General features: G+C 35.1%; 1 protein-coding gene across 1 annotated transcript in view; it reads right to left on the bottom strand.

Annotated features, from left to right (window-relative positions):
- LOC147075314 (beta-1,3-galactosyltransferase 5-like) overlaps positions 1-15781 on the bottom strand; it is a 126620-nt gene that overhangs the window by 90897 nt on the left and 19942 nt on the right. Inside the window, exon 2 of the mRNA XM_085942757.1 lies at positions 727-822. The gene's annotated coding sequence lies outside the window, so the exon portion shown is untranslated. The remainder of the gene's footprint in view (positions 1-726; positions 823-15781) is intronic.

The raw sequence follows: 15781 nt of genomic DNA, 5'->3' as shown, positions 1-15781 counted from the left end.
CGTGAGCCGGGTCATGTCAAAACCCTGATCTATCCATTGCCCTCCTTGAAACAAGCAAGTATGAAAACGCCGAAATAAAATGTTAAAAAGTCGAAAAAGGCGTCAAACTAAAAATCCCATGACGATATTTAGTTATGTTCAGAAGAAGATATGATACAACGCCTGGGACCAAGAAGATTGCGCTTGCGTTAGTAAAGGGTTACAAAATATATTTGCCAAACATGCAAAACGTAAATACCTACTTATTAAAATAATTGATGATTCTATTACAATAATTATACTATACTATACAATTATTAAAATTTATGTTTTGTTTCTTTTTATAAAATGTTAGATATTATTATAAAGCACCTTGCTTGGACCACGTGTCCAATGATGGAAACCGAGTGGCAAGGAGCTGATGGTCCAAAGAAGGCAACAACCAAAATCTTTTGTTTTCCTGTTAAATCTCTAAAATGGTTTATTTTATAGTGTTGTTAGGGTTAAATATTACTGATACTAAAGTAAATAATACATAATATAAAATAACTATTTATTTTATTAATAATACTTGATGAGTCACACCATCACAAATTTATGTGGTCCAATCATGGCAACTTTGCCCTACACCCTATTTCATACAGTCCACTAGTTCGTTTAGAAATTACGACCAGACAGTTAAACTGAAAAGAAGATTAGATACATAATGTGATTTAAGTAGGTTACTGAAGAAGGCTATGTACTTACTTTGATTAAATTTATCTGCAAGTCATTTCGCATTGCAGATTCATTTGTAGAAAGGTTCACACTATTCCGCTCTGAGATTTATTTTCCAGAGCCTCACTGAAATATAAAAAAAAAATGAATTAGTGTTACAACACAATAAAATCAGTTAGTTATTATAATGAATAACCATTATTCAGATCTTCTTCGTCGTCTTGAGTATTCAATGGCTCAAGCCTGTTACAAAGTGTCACTAAATTAATTAGCAAATACAACAAACACTAAGTTTAGTATACTATTTAGTTTGTACGATCTCGTTAAAAATCATTTTAGCGTGCATGCCTAACATGAAAATAGATTAAAATTAACTATTTTTTTTATTCAATGAATAATTCATAAGATTTTAAGAATGTAGCATTCTAATTATTGAAAATACATAATTTTGAAAAACACTTTCTGAGAGAGTAGGGTAAGGGGATGTATTATCGTGATAGATTTTACAGAGTACTATATATAACTGTAAACTTGCATAATATTAAAAATGTGAAATATGTAATGTAAATGGCCATGCTTCACCTTAATGATGAACATTAAATGGACTTTATAAACATAATAACTATTTTTTTTTTTTACAATTTTATTTGAAACGAAAAAGTTTGGTAATATCGTGACAAGCACAGTTAATACCGTGATACTGGTAAGGTAATATCGTGACAACTAGAATAAAAAGGAAATCAGCGAAAATATTTATTTATAGATGAAAATGATACTGACATTGGTATTTTTATCTACAGATTGATTAATTAATTGAATGGTTAAATTAATAAATTATATTTGAACACTCGTCACACATGATGTAAAGTTCATCATCGTCTGGTGCAATGTTCAAGCAATCGTTATGATATGGACGAATGCAATAAGAACACTGTACCAATTTTTTCCCATTCTTTTCTTTTGCATCATGAGAATATGTTAATCCACATGCACCACAGATCCAATCTTCATCGGTATTTTTTAGTTTTCTGGCGTTTCTGTTTGATTTTTCTTTGTTTTGGCTGTTCTTTTCTGTTTTAATAGCCTCTGTTGAAGTAGATGCATGACTGATGATCTCTATATCATTCAAATATTTTGCTGACGAGTCGGACTTTCTTTTTGTTGTGGTTGTCGTTTTTTCAATAGGCTTCGGAATAGGCAACACATCTTCAATGTTTTGATCAGCCATTACATTTTCATCAGCACTTGTAATTTCGTTTCTGTTAAACGAGAAGGTGCCATAGCGTCTGGGTTTACAGCATCCTTACAAAAAGGGAAAATCCCACATTTTTTGAAAGCATTTTGTATATTACTGGATATGAATGATTTGAAATAAGCCGGATTTAACATGGAGTGAAAATTGGTTCTGTCTGGTTTTTCTATCGGATGATTTTTCATATGATCCTTCACGCTATCATTGCAATGGTGCTTAAGGGACTTATAGACACCAACGTCCAATGGCTGTAGGATGTGAGTGTTGTGTGCCGGAAAAGTGAACAAATAAACTGAATTATCCTTCGCCAGATTAATCACGTCTGGAGTTATGTGAGATAAGTGGGAATCAAGAAGCAGAACTACAGGACGGTTTCCTGGGATCGCGTGAATGATGATTTTGAAGCTGCATAAATTGTCATTCCACCTTCTTGCACTAATCGTAAAGCACGATCTATATCTGAAGATGCGTATTATCTCCTTTTTTGGATTCTTTCGCTGTTGCAGCCATATCTGAATCAAAGAAATTATACTAATATAGGCAATATCGTGATAAAAAAAATTAACGAAAACCGGATAAATAACTATCAAGTAATAATGCCGACCGTATAAGCTGTACGTACATATATTAATATAGCAGTAAAAATGTGTTAAAACATTAAAACAGTTCATTCAAAAATAGGTCGTCAAAATAACATGTAATTTTTTGAAAACAACCTAACAAATTAATTCATCGGCTAACTTAAGGAATTTTGTTCAATATTTTATTAAATTTTGAACAAATACCAACAAATATAGTAAGGTTGATCTATTAACTATCGATGTAGTGTAGAAAAAAAATAACTTACCGGTTTCCAGTTCGATAATTTTACGAAAAACTGAGCGTATATGTTGCAAAAATCAGTTGAACGCGTCTGAACAGGTTCGCGAATTAAAAGTTTTTGTACTCGCTCGACAGCGTCTTAGCGATCAATGTGAAAATACCATTGTCCTTTTCACTCCTTTGACTCATCGTATGCGTTGTTTCATATTCTTCACCAGGCTAGGTCATATCGTAATATCGAATTGAAAATGTATCACGATATTACCTATATCACGATAATACATCCCCTTACCCTATATTATAACCAATAGAAAAAATCTTTTTAGAAAAAAGTAAGCCTCCCCGACGGGGAATCGAACCCTGTATCTCCCGGGTTTACGCCCCATCCGTCGCATTTACCAATATGCTACGGAGTGACATACTAATTGCGACTATTGGTCAATTTTAATACCTACTCATCAGCGCTCTTCCAAATCAAGCTACTTTGGCAATCGATTTTTGTTTCTTAAATCAAAGTAGGTATCTATTACTTCGATTACTAACCGGCGTCGTGGATTTTTCCAATATTTTTTATGATGTACAACTTACTTGCTAATAATTTATAATTAACTATTTCTTTTATTCAACGAATAATTCACAAGATTTTAAGAATGTATCATTCTAATTATTGAAAATACATAATTTTGAAAAACACTTTCTGAGAGAGTATATTATCACCAATAGAAAAAATCTTTTTTGAAAAAAGTAAAGTAAAAAGTTCGATTCCCCGTCGGGGTGGCTTACTTTTTTCAAAAAAGATTTTCTCTATTGGTTATAAATATAATATACTCTCTGAGAAAGTGTTTTTCAAAATTATGTATTTTCAATGAAAATAGATGTGCCATGCTTTACATTTCATCACAATTGTAGACTTGGTCATCAAAGAACCCCGATTTTACTATACTCCTACTACGGTTCCTAGTCTATTGAGGGCTATCTATGTTCGGTACTCAAGAGTGGCTCCATAGAAGGGGTGAGACGCTTTACGTCCCGTTCGGAACCTTCACAGACTAAACTAAACTCATGCGGACAGTCGGTCTAGGTCCGGTGAGACGGTCAGATGGTCCATCAAGCTACTCCTGGATTTACAACTAGTTTGGTACACGTTAGTGGCGAAGAATGGACATAGGCTGTGGAAATCCGACATAAATAGTACACACCAAACTTTGTCAGTCATACTTATATGTTTTTATCGAACTTAGAATACAAATAACAAATGGGATTGGTTAGTTTTTAAAAATCTATTAAACCATGCCTAAAATAAACTATAATAGATATTAGGTAATACATATTTTATGGATGGGAAAATATTTTTTTTTATCTTTTATAGTTTGGTTTAGGCAGGGCCTAATCAAATTTCAAAAACCATCTGCTATTTGTATTTTTAGTTTAATGAAAGCATATAAGTATGACTGACAAAGTTTAGTATGCACTATTTATGTCAAATAACGACAGCCTACCTCCACCCTTCGTTACTGGTACCTACTATATATAAAGATAAATGAAGTAAGTAAGTAAACAAATCAAGACGTCAACAGTAGGCCAGTTTCTGAAGTGAACACTGTGCCACTACTCCACCACGTGTGTAGAACAGAGAATAACGAGAAGTATAATACTCCAGATTCTAGCGAAATCTAACCTAAGATATTAATACGTTCTTTCCTACATGACAGAACAATCGTGTAAGTCGGAATATCAATTTATTTCAGGACATGTGTGAAGAAATTCTGTTGGCCCTCTGCAACTGAAAACTCAAAAGATATATTTGGTTTTAAAACAACGAGAGATTGCAAAAGGGCCAGCATTTAAATATTTTATTTCGAAAGGATCAAAAGTAAGTTGGGTAGACCGCAAAACATCGTGGAAGTGGAATAAATGTTTTATAAAGTAAAGCAACGTTGACATACACGAGCCCACGATTGCTAAATTCGTAATGAAAGTAAAGGTAGGTATATCACTATTTCCACTAGACGACAGAGTATTACATATTATTATAGGTAGTGTGAATGTATGTCTTCCTAATGACCAAATACAATAATTTTATTATTGGTTGTCAGCCATTTGATCAAACCTTTTGAGTCCAATCCCTGAATAATACACACATTATTGAAAAAAAATCTGCTACACCCCCACACATGGCAGGAGTTACAATAATACAGGATGGAAAACGGTTTTAAATAATTTAGCCACCATAACACAACTAACATAAATATTCTCCTCCAATGTCCATTCCCGTAAGAGCGTAAACCATACAAAGTCTAAAAACGAAACAATTTATTTATAATTAAATTATTATACTATACTTAAAAATTCTTGAATGAAATTGATCCAAATATCTTGTAAATACTGCGTCCAATGGCCGTTACCGATTTATTGGTTAATTCTTCTGGAGCACCTAATAATTTTACATTTTGCAAATTTTTAAGCCTCAAATGCCCACGGGTCTTCGGCGCAGTTCTAATATTAATAAAATATTATTTTAAACTCGATAACAGACGAATAAAGCAAATGAAGATATCGTTGCTGTCATTCGTGTTACGCACTAAAAAACTAGTTATTAATGAAATTATGACCACGATGGCCGAGCACCACGGGTCTGGCAAATTAACATGCTATTTTTTCAATGTATGTTTGGAGTCTATCTGGTTGAGCAAGTGGTCAACATCCATGTCTCGTAAAAAAAAAAATCTGTTAATACAACATCCACCATGTGGAGGCCTATGCCCTATATGATCTTAGGATCGAACATGGTGATGTAAGACAACATGGAAAATGGTTGGTAAAAAAGTGAATATTATATTACGAGTACATTGATATGATTCTATAATAAAAGTGTAGAAGTAATACTTCTACATAAGAAATCCATTTTCTTTAGCAATGGTAACAAATATCATGGGATTAGGTTAGGTTAGGAGATCCAGGATGCTAGAAAGGTGCATGAAGACTGACAGTGACACTGAGTGAGTTTCTTGGAGAATCCGCATGGTGTAACCTAGATACATAAGTATTATGTTTTAGGACACAAGCATGGACACATCAAAGAGAATTTAGACACGGAAAGCGTGATTCAAAACCGCAGCACGCCAACATTCGCGCGATATTATTTATTTAATGAACGAAATGGTTTAAGTCCCAGGCGGTTGCAACTGTAATTTAGATGCAGGTGAGGTGTATTTGTGACATAGACCCATCAATTGATAAATAGTTAGTAAAATGATATGTTATAATAATAATGTTATTGTAGGAACCATGTAAATAATGTACCTACCTAAGATATGTTAGTATACGACTAACAAATTTAAATTTGTTATTGTTTACGCTAAATAATTTAATTAAACGATCGTAAAAAAATAGAGTAAAAAGGAATTTACCAGGTATCCACCAATACCCACAGGAATAATAATATTCAATGTAGGTACTTAGGAAACAATTATGCAAAAGCTATTAAATTACCCGGGTCGCTAAAACCGATCTCTATGGAATAAAATAAAACTCTTACCAATTTTATTATAATTCATAATATTATTCTGTAGTAGACTTTCGTAGTTTTTTTTCTACTCGGGAACATTCATCTATTAGTGCAGGGTCCCATAGACTTGTCGTATACATAATATGCGGAACGCATTCTGACAATTGGAATAGGTTCTAGGGGTCACCAAGATATATAATGTCGATGTTGCCAGGCGATATTAGTGGTCAATTTTTTTTTATTGAGGTTTTAATTTTTTTTCTTATAACCCACCAAAAATTGTTCTGAGTTCTTCAATAAAACCATGACCGAATCAGTAATTGATTGAAAATGCAATAATTGTACCATGCCATCGGCATGGTCGTAGAACGGTTCGTCCCATTTGAAAAAATAAAAATAGCGGGTACTGCAATGTGTTCAAAATTATCGATTCTTAGGATCCTCCTTGGCTTAAATTATTTTATTTAGTAGTATTTTTGTATAGAATCACCCATATTGCTTTTTTACCATATTATATGCATATGACATTAGTTTTAGTATTATGGTTAATACAGAAACTCTGTAGGTTGCACATATAGGTAGGTGAATAAATGAAATAACGATAACCACTTACCACACTACGTACACATTTATATAAGAAATCGGCTTTGACATGCATATCATTGTGCAAATGTGTAAGTAGTGTTGGAAAAACTGTGATCATGATACTTAAAGCAGTTTGAACACTTGACTTGTTTCTTTTTTTTATTAAGTGTCTACTTAGTGTGGTTAGTCGTTATCGTTATTTCATTTATTCACCAACCTATATGTGCAACCTACACTATTTCTGTATTAACCATAATACTAAAACAATGTCATATGCATATAACATGGTAAAGAAAGCAATCTGGGTGATTCTATACACAAATGCTACTAAAAAATATAATTTAAGCCAAGGAGGATCCTAAGAATCGATAATTTTGAACACATTGCAGTACCCGCTATTTTTATTTTTTCAAATGGGACGAACCGTTCTACGACCATGCCGATGGCATGGTACAATTATTGCATTTTCAATCAATTACTGATTCGGTCATGGTTTTATTGAAGAACTCAGAACAATTTTTGGTGGGTTATAAGAAAAAAAATTAAAACCTCAATAAAAAAAAATTGACCACTAATATCGCCTGGCAACATCGACATTATATATCTTGGTGACCCCTAGAACCTATTCCAATTGTCAGAATGCGTTCCGCATATTATGTATACGACAAGTCTATGGGATCCTGCACTATATTGAAAATTGCTTCTATCGCAAGACTAAAATGTCAAGAAAGGGGGGAAAGATAATATGCACTGTGATAATAATAACCTACATCAGGGGTGGTCAACCCTTTTATAACTACCGCCAACTTATGCATCTATGTCAGTAGTAAAATTTTCTAACCGCCCACCGGTTCCACAGTAATGGTGATTTATAAAGTAGAGAAGTAACTTTACTTTATAAAATTTATAAAGCAGAGATACAGCAAGTTAAAAAATATAATAATAATTACTTACCAAATACTGTATGTCAAACTTTCGCTAAGTTTGGCAGAATAAATCTTTATAAAACAACTTACTGTTGTTAAATCTATCTTTTTATTTATACTTTACGTACATAGAAGCACGAAGTCTGATGAAATTACATTTAATTGATTACACTATTAATGAGATTCCTGAGGCTGATGCTGCGAAACTAAATATTGGATATCTGGCTCAATTTTTGAGAGGAACAAACAAAGGTCTCCTCTTTCGAAAATATTCAAGCGGTTTCTTTCTTTGGACATAATATGATTAACAGCACTAAAGCCTGATTCCGCAAGATATGAGATAGGGAAAGAAATCAATAAACTGAATATAATTTTTCACATATTTGGATATAAGATAGGCATTTTTTTTTATTTTGCCATATGTTTTTATACGAGTATCTATCACTATCGAATCTATGTTTACTTTCTTCGTCATATCTAATTTCTAACCGTTCTTCTTGGCAAGTTGTATCAGCCTCTTAAACATTTGACTAAAGTACTAAACTTATGCGAGGGCGATGAGACGAACATAATGATTTTTTTTTTAAAACCCTACCGCCCGCCATGAAAGCTGGAACACCCACTAGTGGGCGGTAGGGACCAGGTTGACTACCCCTGACCTAGATTATTTAATATAAAAAATAAGTGTGAGAATCACAATGAATATAAAATCAAAATAGTATTTGACACGCAGTACATATTCGTTTAGGTTTAGTTTAAGTACTACCTACTGACAAATGACTCGGTAAACCAAATACGCCACGCGTAATGGGAATGTCCATCGATATCGATTCGCATTCGTCGGAATGATAAAATTCTTATTACAAGGAAAACTTTGTATATTTTACCTTTAATCTATGATTTTACCGCATCCGACAGTTTTAGCCATATGTACACACACGTGCGGAGATTTAAAAAGGTGAAGTACCTACTTGTCAATTATTACGGTGAAGTGGGGGAAAAGGCAGCCGGAAAAGCATCAGTCACGCGGGACCCGATCGAATTGAAAATTGGATACACGCGGAATTTACTATCCAATAGTCTTCCTCAATTAAGATTGCTATGACTTGACATTTAAAATTAAAACATGACGCTCGTTCGGTACCTACAATTGCAACGATTGGTAAGTCATTATGACAACTGCAGCAAGCGCACTCAGTCGATAATGTCAATAAATAACAGTGTCCCACTGAACAACCAAACCCAACCTTGCGTTCACCTGCTTGGCAAAACCTAGACTGAAAATAATATCTTTCGGTGAAGACAGAAGCGAATTAAGATAATATTGTTCACCTTACAGTGGCGAAGACTCCATACTAGGCGATTATTTGAAGCCTACCTTCTTAGAAAAATATTTTTTATTTTCATATTGACGTATTTATATAATCACAAATAATAATATGTTCTACATCTATCGTATAATTGTCATAATTTTACGATCTTTTCCCATATTTCAATAAGCACCATCTATGGCATCTCTCGAAAGTTTAAAAAAATAAAACACACCGCGTTTCGCTTCAAATATTGTATAGGATTATTTTGGCGTGAATCGTCGGGTTTTTAAATATGAAGTTTTTTTTCTCATAATTTCAAAGTGTCTGGCGTCCCACATACAAATCTACAAGTTGTTTCGTTAGCGCTTACATCGCTATAGCACATTCATTCAAAATAATTATTAAGAAGATAATGAGAATGATTTTTATTTATCTATTAGTTCACTCATTACACAATTTAGATATCTGGTATTGTACCTACCTAAGTCTGTGTTTTAAATATAGAAGTATTCTAAAATGTATGGGATAAACTAATTATAACAAACCAATTAAGCTTTTGAAATTTCTTCGTTTTAGCGTTCCTATTCATCAGTAGTAATATTGGGATATCTTCTTATTTCCCGTAAATATGTCTGACAAGCATGATTACTCCCACAGCCTACCTCTTTCAAAAAGTCACCCTTCGCCACTGATAGCCTACATAGATAACAAAAGATGTATTGGAATACTGAATACAATTGAAACTGAGTACACTGATTCCGGGTAGTATTCAGGGATGACTGAGAGCAACATTCACTCTGCACTGAAAGAAGTCGAGGACCGCGAGGGTTGGGTACTTATTATTAGTCGGGCAGAAGATGGCTTGAGGTGGTCACGATCCTAATAACCAGATTATTATCATACTATTATACATAGCTGTTATGATATTTATATGTTTTAAATCATCATCAAATGTAAATTTGTTGGATGATAAAAGACGGAATAATAATGGCACAGATTACTCGGGTTTAACTCGCAAAGATACGACAAATTGTTTATTTTCGACCTGCATCGGCACCCGGGCCATTGATAGGTTAGATAAAACCAAGTATAAAGAAAAACATCCCCGATCTCAAAAGTCACCGCATGCCGCTAGTAGGTATACTTACTGCAATTGATAATCTGAAGGAGGGTGGTAATTTTGATAGGGGGAGGGATTGCGTGGTATAGAGTGGAGTATTGGAATATTGAACATCTTCTGACATTACGTATACCCAATCCCATAGAATCATTAAGGCTATACTTCAGCTGGGGCACGGTCTAAAACGATCGTGACTGCGCGACGCGAAGATTGTGCAAACGATGCGTGCAGAACAAAACATAATTTGTCATAAAAATTCAACATGCGTCCATTTAGTGTTATGTTTATTGTTCTATTTGTAATAATAATAATATATTCATTGACATGTTTTCTTTTTCAATTAAATGGGTAACGTTTTTTAGTCATCTTTACATGATTTAAGAATTAATTCCCCCGACGCCATCACAAAACAAATTGACGAGTTCGACTTTCGCTCTCCGATTGGCAGCCAGTCCGAAATTTCGTCGCACCTATAGTTGAAAATTATTTGTTTCACTGAAGTAGGTATGCTCTTAACAACGTAAAATAATGACTGATTAAAGTTTTCCAGAGGATACTTTAATATCCCGTTGTATGTCCGAGGCCTTGAGGCCATGTATGCGATAATTCGGTACTGGACATTGCCAGTGGACAGCTTTAATCAATCACAATCTAAAGTATCTACGGTTGCACTCATTTGCGATTCTATTTGTGATAGCTTTTTTTATCCCGCTGGTGTCGGAGCAAAATGGGTTTTACAGAGTAGACATTACAATATTGAAATCGAGTGAATAACTTATACAGAGGTATGCAAATGCTGCGATTTCAAGAAACATGCTAATTTGCTATCTCGTTCAATCGATATGAATACCAAATATACCTATTTGCTTAAAAATGAACACAGTAAAATGTATTCACCGCTACTTCGACAAATACCCGCCCACTTTGAATCTAAGTGATAGAATGATAGACTACCAGGCACACAGATGCGCACTTTTAATGCAGTGGAAAATACTCAATACTAAACGATTATCTTGACTTTGTAACGTTTGTAAAGTTGTTACATTTAGAATAAAATTATATAGTGTCTGACAATACGCTTCACAAAATTTTCAAAATTCAGCATGCGTCCATTTAATGTTATGTTTATTGTTCTATTAATAATAATATATTCATTGTCATGTTTTCTTTTTCAAGTAAATAAGTAACGTTTTTTACTCATCTTTACACGATTTAAGAATTAAGAATTAATTCCCCCGACGCCATCACAAAACAAACTGATGTGTTCACAACTCGACTATCGCTCTCCGATTGGCAGCGAGTCCGAAATTTCGTCGCACCTATAGTTGAAAATTATTTGCCGTTTCACGGAAGTATGCTCTTAATGCAGTGGCAAATACTCAATACTAAACAATTATCTTGACTTCGTCACCTCCGAAAGGACGGTTGGGGGGGCGTCGATTGCACTGGTTCAGGCCTCATGGCATTGGATCCTCTGGGGATACAATGTGTTGGCCGTTAACAACTTAAAGAAATAATTCAATCTTGATCATTTACCACAAAAATATGCAATTACAATAATTGCACGCGAGGGTTTACAAACTAAATAAAAAATACTATTACCCACTCACACAATTAACAATCACAATTTGTTTTACACTACAAAACAATAATAACTGTGCATTTAAGACTTCGTTAGTTACTAAGATGTCGCCCGCGCACGCTTTTCACTCGAGAATTTTAACATGCATGCATCAAATGCACTTAGAAGTTAGAAACCGTCCAAGCCTAAACGTTTATATTGTCGTGGGAGTTCAATATACATATTATAATTGTTTTTGGTTAATATTGATGACAATAAATCCATGCATGTGCAAAGCCCTTATTACAGCGGTGGCGAACCTATGGCACGCAAGATGATTTTCCATGGCACGAAGAGAAAAAATATACGTATAAAGTAATAATAATAATAAATGACAAATCGCATTGTATAAAAATAGCAGGTAAATACTCTTCAAGAATAAGTATTACATTTCATGTAAATATATAATAATTGAATAGGTCGGTCCTTAGGCTGTGTAATATATAGTATTATCGCACAAACCTCATCAGGCGGCGGGAGAAACCGTGCCGCGAACCTCTGATTTTGATCGATTTACAATGCTTGTGACCACTCTAGCGAGAGAATGCCTCATCTGATCGGACCAATTATACTGTCAATATATGCGTAAAGAACCAAACTAAGTAATACGGTAACAAAAAGTTTCATTTCTACCCACAAAAATGGCTGTAGCGAATAAGAAACAAAAATTTTGTGGAGTTTGTGGACCGAAATATATGGCGTAATTGCTAAAGCTTGTATGTGTACAATATAGCAAGCTAAAATATCATAATTTTTAATGGGAATTCTTAAAAACTATTTTTTCTCTCTAAAAAACTGCTCGGCACGTCAGACAGTCTAAAAATTATATTTAGGAAATTTTGGCACGCGTACTAAAAGGGTTCGCCAACCCTGCCTTATTAGATTATAATATTATACTTTGATCGAGTGGTCTGTGAAATTGAAATGCCCACTTACATTCTGATTTTATTTCTGATCCATATCAGACAATTTCACGTGTAAACAGCGGATATCAGAATACCTAGGTTGTTAACTATGCATTAAGTAATGCATATATTTCATTCCAATGTTGCAATTCTTTTTCTATATACATTTACATATTGCTTAAAAGATTTTTTATCATTTGGACAACGCTTAAAAACAAAGCAAAAATGTATAGCTCGCATCACATCACGTAATAGCGAACGAAATTTAAATTCACATTTATGCGTTCGAAATTCAAATTTGCATTCGAAATTCAAACCGGCGCAAATCTCGCCTACCGAGTCTCCACATGCATTCATATTATTGTCATTGTCTGCGATTTTGACCAATAACGTGCTTGAGTATTCTTTTTTATAACCGTTTCGTCAAAATTTCAAGGCTGTGTTCCAAATTTGAAAAATAAACAAAATGGCATCACAAATAGAATAATATGACAAGATTTGGGTGCTATGCACATTCCTTCATTATACATGATCAGTGTCGCCAACTTGCAGACCCACGCCGATCGTCGTTTCTTTTAAACATCAATTAGATACCTACACACAACTTTACTATTATGTAGGTTAGCGATGGCTAACCTGTGGCACGCGCGAAAATTCTGCTGGAACGTGAAAGAATTATTATAGATTAAATCAATTTTAGAATATACTAGAACTAGTTGGACTTCGCTTCGCTTTCCCGAACGCCCATTGGGAAACTCCGTCTCTACCTACCCACCTATCGCTAAAGGTAAAGGCAGTGTGACGCGCTGCAATAGCGTTTTCCAAATGATGTACCGACAAGAAGATCTAGGCCATAACCGAAAGTCGCTGTAGTCGAATTGCGAATAACTAAATAGGAAGGGCTTGAAGTGCGACTAAAACAGGAGGGGCTTGTTAGTTCACAGTTTTAACACGTTGACAAGAAGTTCTTGTTCGACAATAGGTACGCGGTAAAATTAAGGTGTATTTTTAACGATTTTTTGTATTTTTAATATATACTTCCATTTCAATTATGAAGCTGTCGAGTATCAGCACATAGTTAAAAATTGCATCATACAACCAAATATTATTCATATTACCGAAGCAAAATAGCGCCGCAGGCGACTTTTTTTTACGATTAGAGCAAATTTGTTATCTGTGTTTATCTCACGTATCTGATCGACTCGACATGACGGGCCCTTCCCGAGCCCGGGCCCTCAGGCTAGATCCCTGTCAGCCCCGCCTTTGTGGGGGCCATGATCCTCACATTTGTGTAGTTTTTCGAGCATGTGTACGAAAGTAGTCAGATCTTCTGCTTGTAAATTAACATACATCGCATATCATACTGCCCCAATACTTTAGACATCTTGTGACTAATTTTGGTCTAACGTTCCTTTTTTTCCTTCGAGCGGCAGAATAAGTTTTACGTTAATAATAGAGACTCTATAAAACCGTAATCGTCTACGATTACGCACTTATTTGACGTTATTCCGTCACCTTAATTCATTTTCTGTCACCCTAATATTTTAGCGTGCCAGGTTGACATATCACGTTTTTCCCGCGCAACAAATGAACCGAGGAAGGCGAGCGACAAATAACGAAAGTTTAGTTACTTCACTGTCGCAACAATAATAAATTATTTCAAACAAAGCAATGTCGACAGGTTGCATAAAATCACGCGCTTTTGTCTGAGATGTTCGACATTTTTTGCCACCATCTTGTTTTCAATTTCATCGTACCGAATGGTAAGTGGCACACTGTGGCGTAACCACCAACAAATAAAAGATTCAGATAGATTTACTCGATGCACATAATTATTATTATTCTCAGACAGATCAATCAAACTGCTTGAATGAAACATTTGTAACATTTCAATATGTCTATAGATGTGTTGTATTATTTCTATATGTACCGATGTCCCAAACCAGAATTGAATATTAATGCCTCCAAAACAAAGGTTATGATAAACTGCTTTGTAAACAATAAATGTAACTCACCTCTAACGCGTGGAAAGTTACATCTGGACATTAACTCTGCCCTGAACATCTTTGAAAGAAAAATTCTCCGCCGTATATATGTACCGATCAAGGACGGCATCAATTGATGGAGAAGATATAAGCTGAGCTCTACGGGCTGTACGAAGATTGCAGCGCAGTTCAATCAATTAAGATTGGGATACTGCGATGGCTAGGTCATGTGCACCGTATGAATGATAATGAACCGCCAAAGACAGTGATGTCCAGCAATCCAATAGGGCGTAGAAGAGGCAGGCCAAAGATTCGCTGGTTGGATGGAGCTGCCAGTGACTAGAAGAAGAGAGTCGCAAATACGGCCTCCTTATTAATAGGAATAAGACCAAGTTAGTGGTTGTTGATCGGGCTAACCTTCTACCAACAGCAAGTACACTCCAAAACCTCGAAATAGTCAACGAGTTTGTATATCTGGGATCGACCATCAGTGGAAAGGGCGGATACGAAGCGCACACAGATTGCAAAAAATGCGATGACACGCCTTACCACTCACTATATGGAAGGATCGGGGAATTTCGATTGCCACAAAAATGATGCTTGTGCAAACATTAGTGTTTTCGATATGTCTATGCCTTTGAGATATGGTGTTGTCGACGAATGCTTCGTATTTCTTGGACGGAGCACAGGACGAACCAGTCAATCATCCAGAAACTTAAGATAAAGGAACGGCTCTCGACAATATGTCTGAGAAGAATTCTGCAGTTTGTTGGACATATTATCAGGCGCGAACCGGACAACCTGGAGAGACTGGTAGTTTTGGGTGGCCTCCAGGGAAGGCGAAGCAGAGGAAGAGCGTCTGCGCACTGGAGCGACCAAGTGAAAGAGCTGACTGGGGACACCATCCATTCTGCCCTGAGAGAAGCGGAAGATCGAGAAGGATGGAAAGTCTTGGTCGCTTAAAAAATTCAAATGTGGTCACGATCCTCAACCATGAGTGCACGACCGAGAAGAGATAAAAAAACGAAGTCTTTACCTGTATTAATAA

This window comes from Rhyacophila brunnea, unplaced genomic scaffold (genome assembly GCF_057557595.1).
Source record: "Rhyacophila brunnea isolate RB1 unplaced genomic scaffold, BYU_Rbru_1.0 scaffold_15, whole genome shotgun sequence".
In the NCBI taxonomy this organism is placed as follows: domain Eukaryota; kingdom Metazoa; phylum Arthropoda; class Insecta; order Trichoptera; family Rhyacophilidae; genus Rhyacophila; species Rhyacophila brunnea.
The sequence above is the reverse complement of the archived record's forward strand: the minus strand, read 5'-3'. Positions and strand labels throughout refer to the sequence as shown.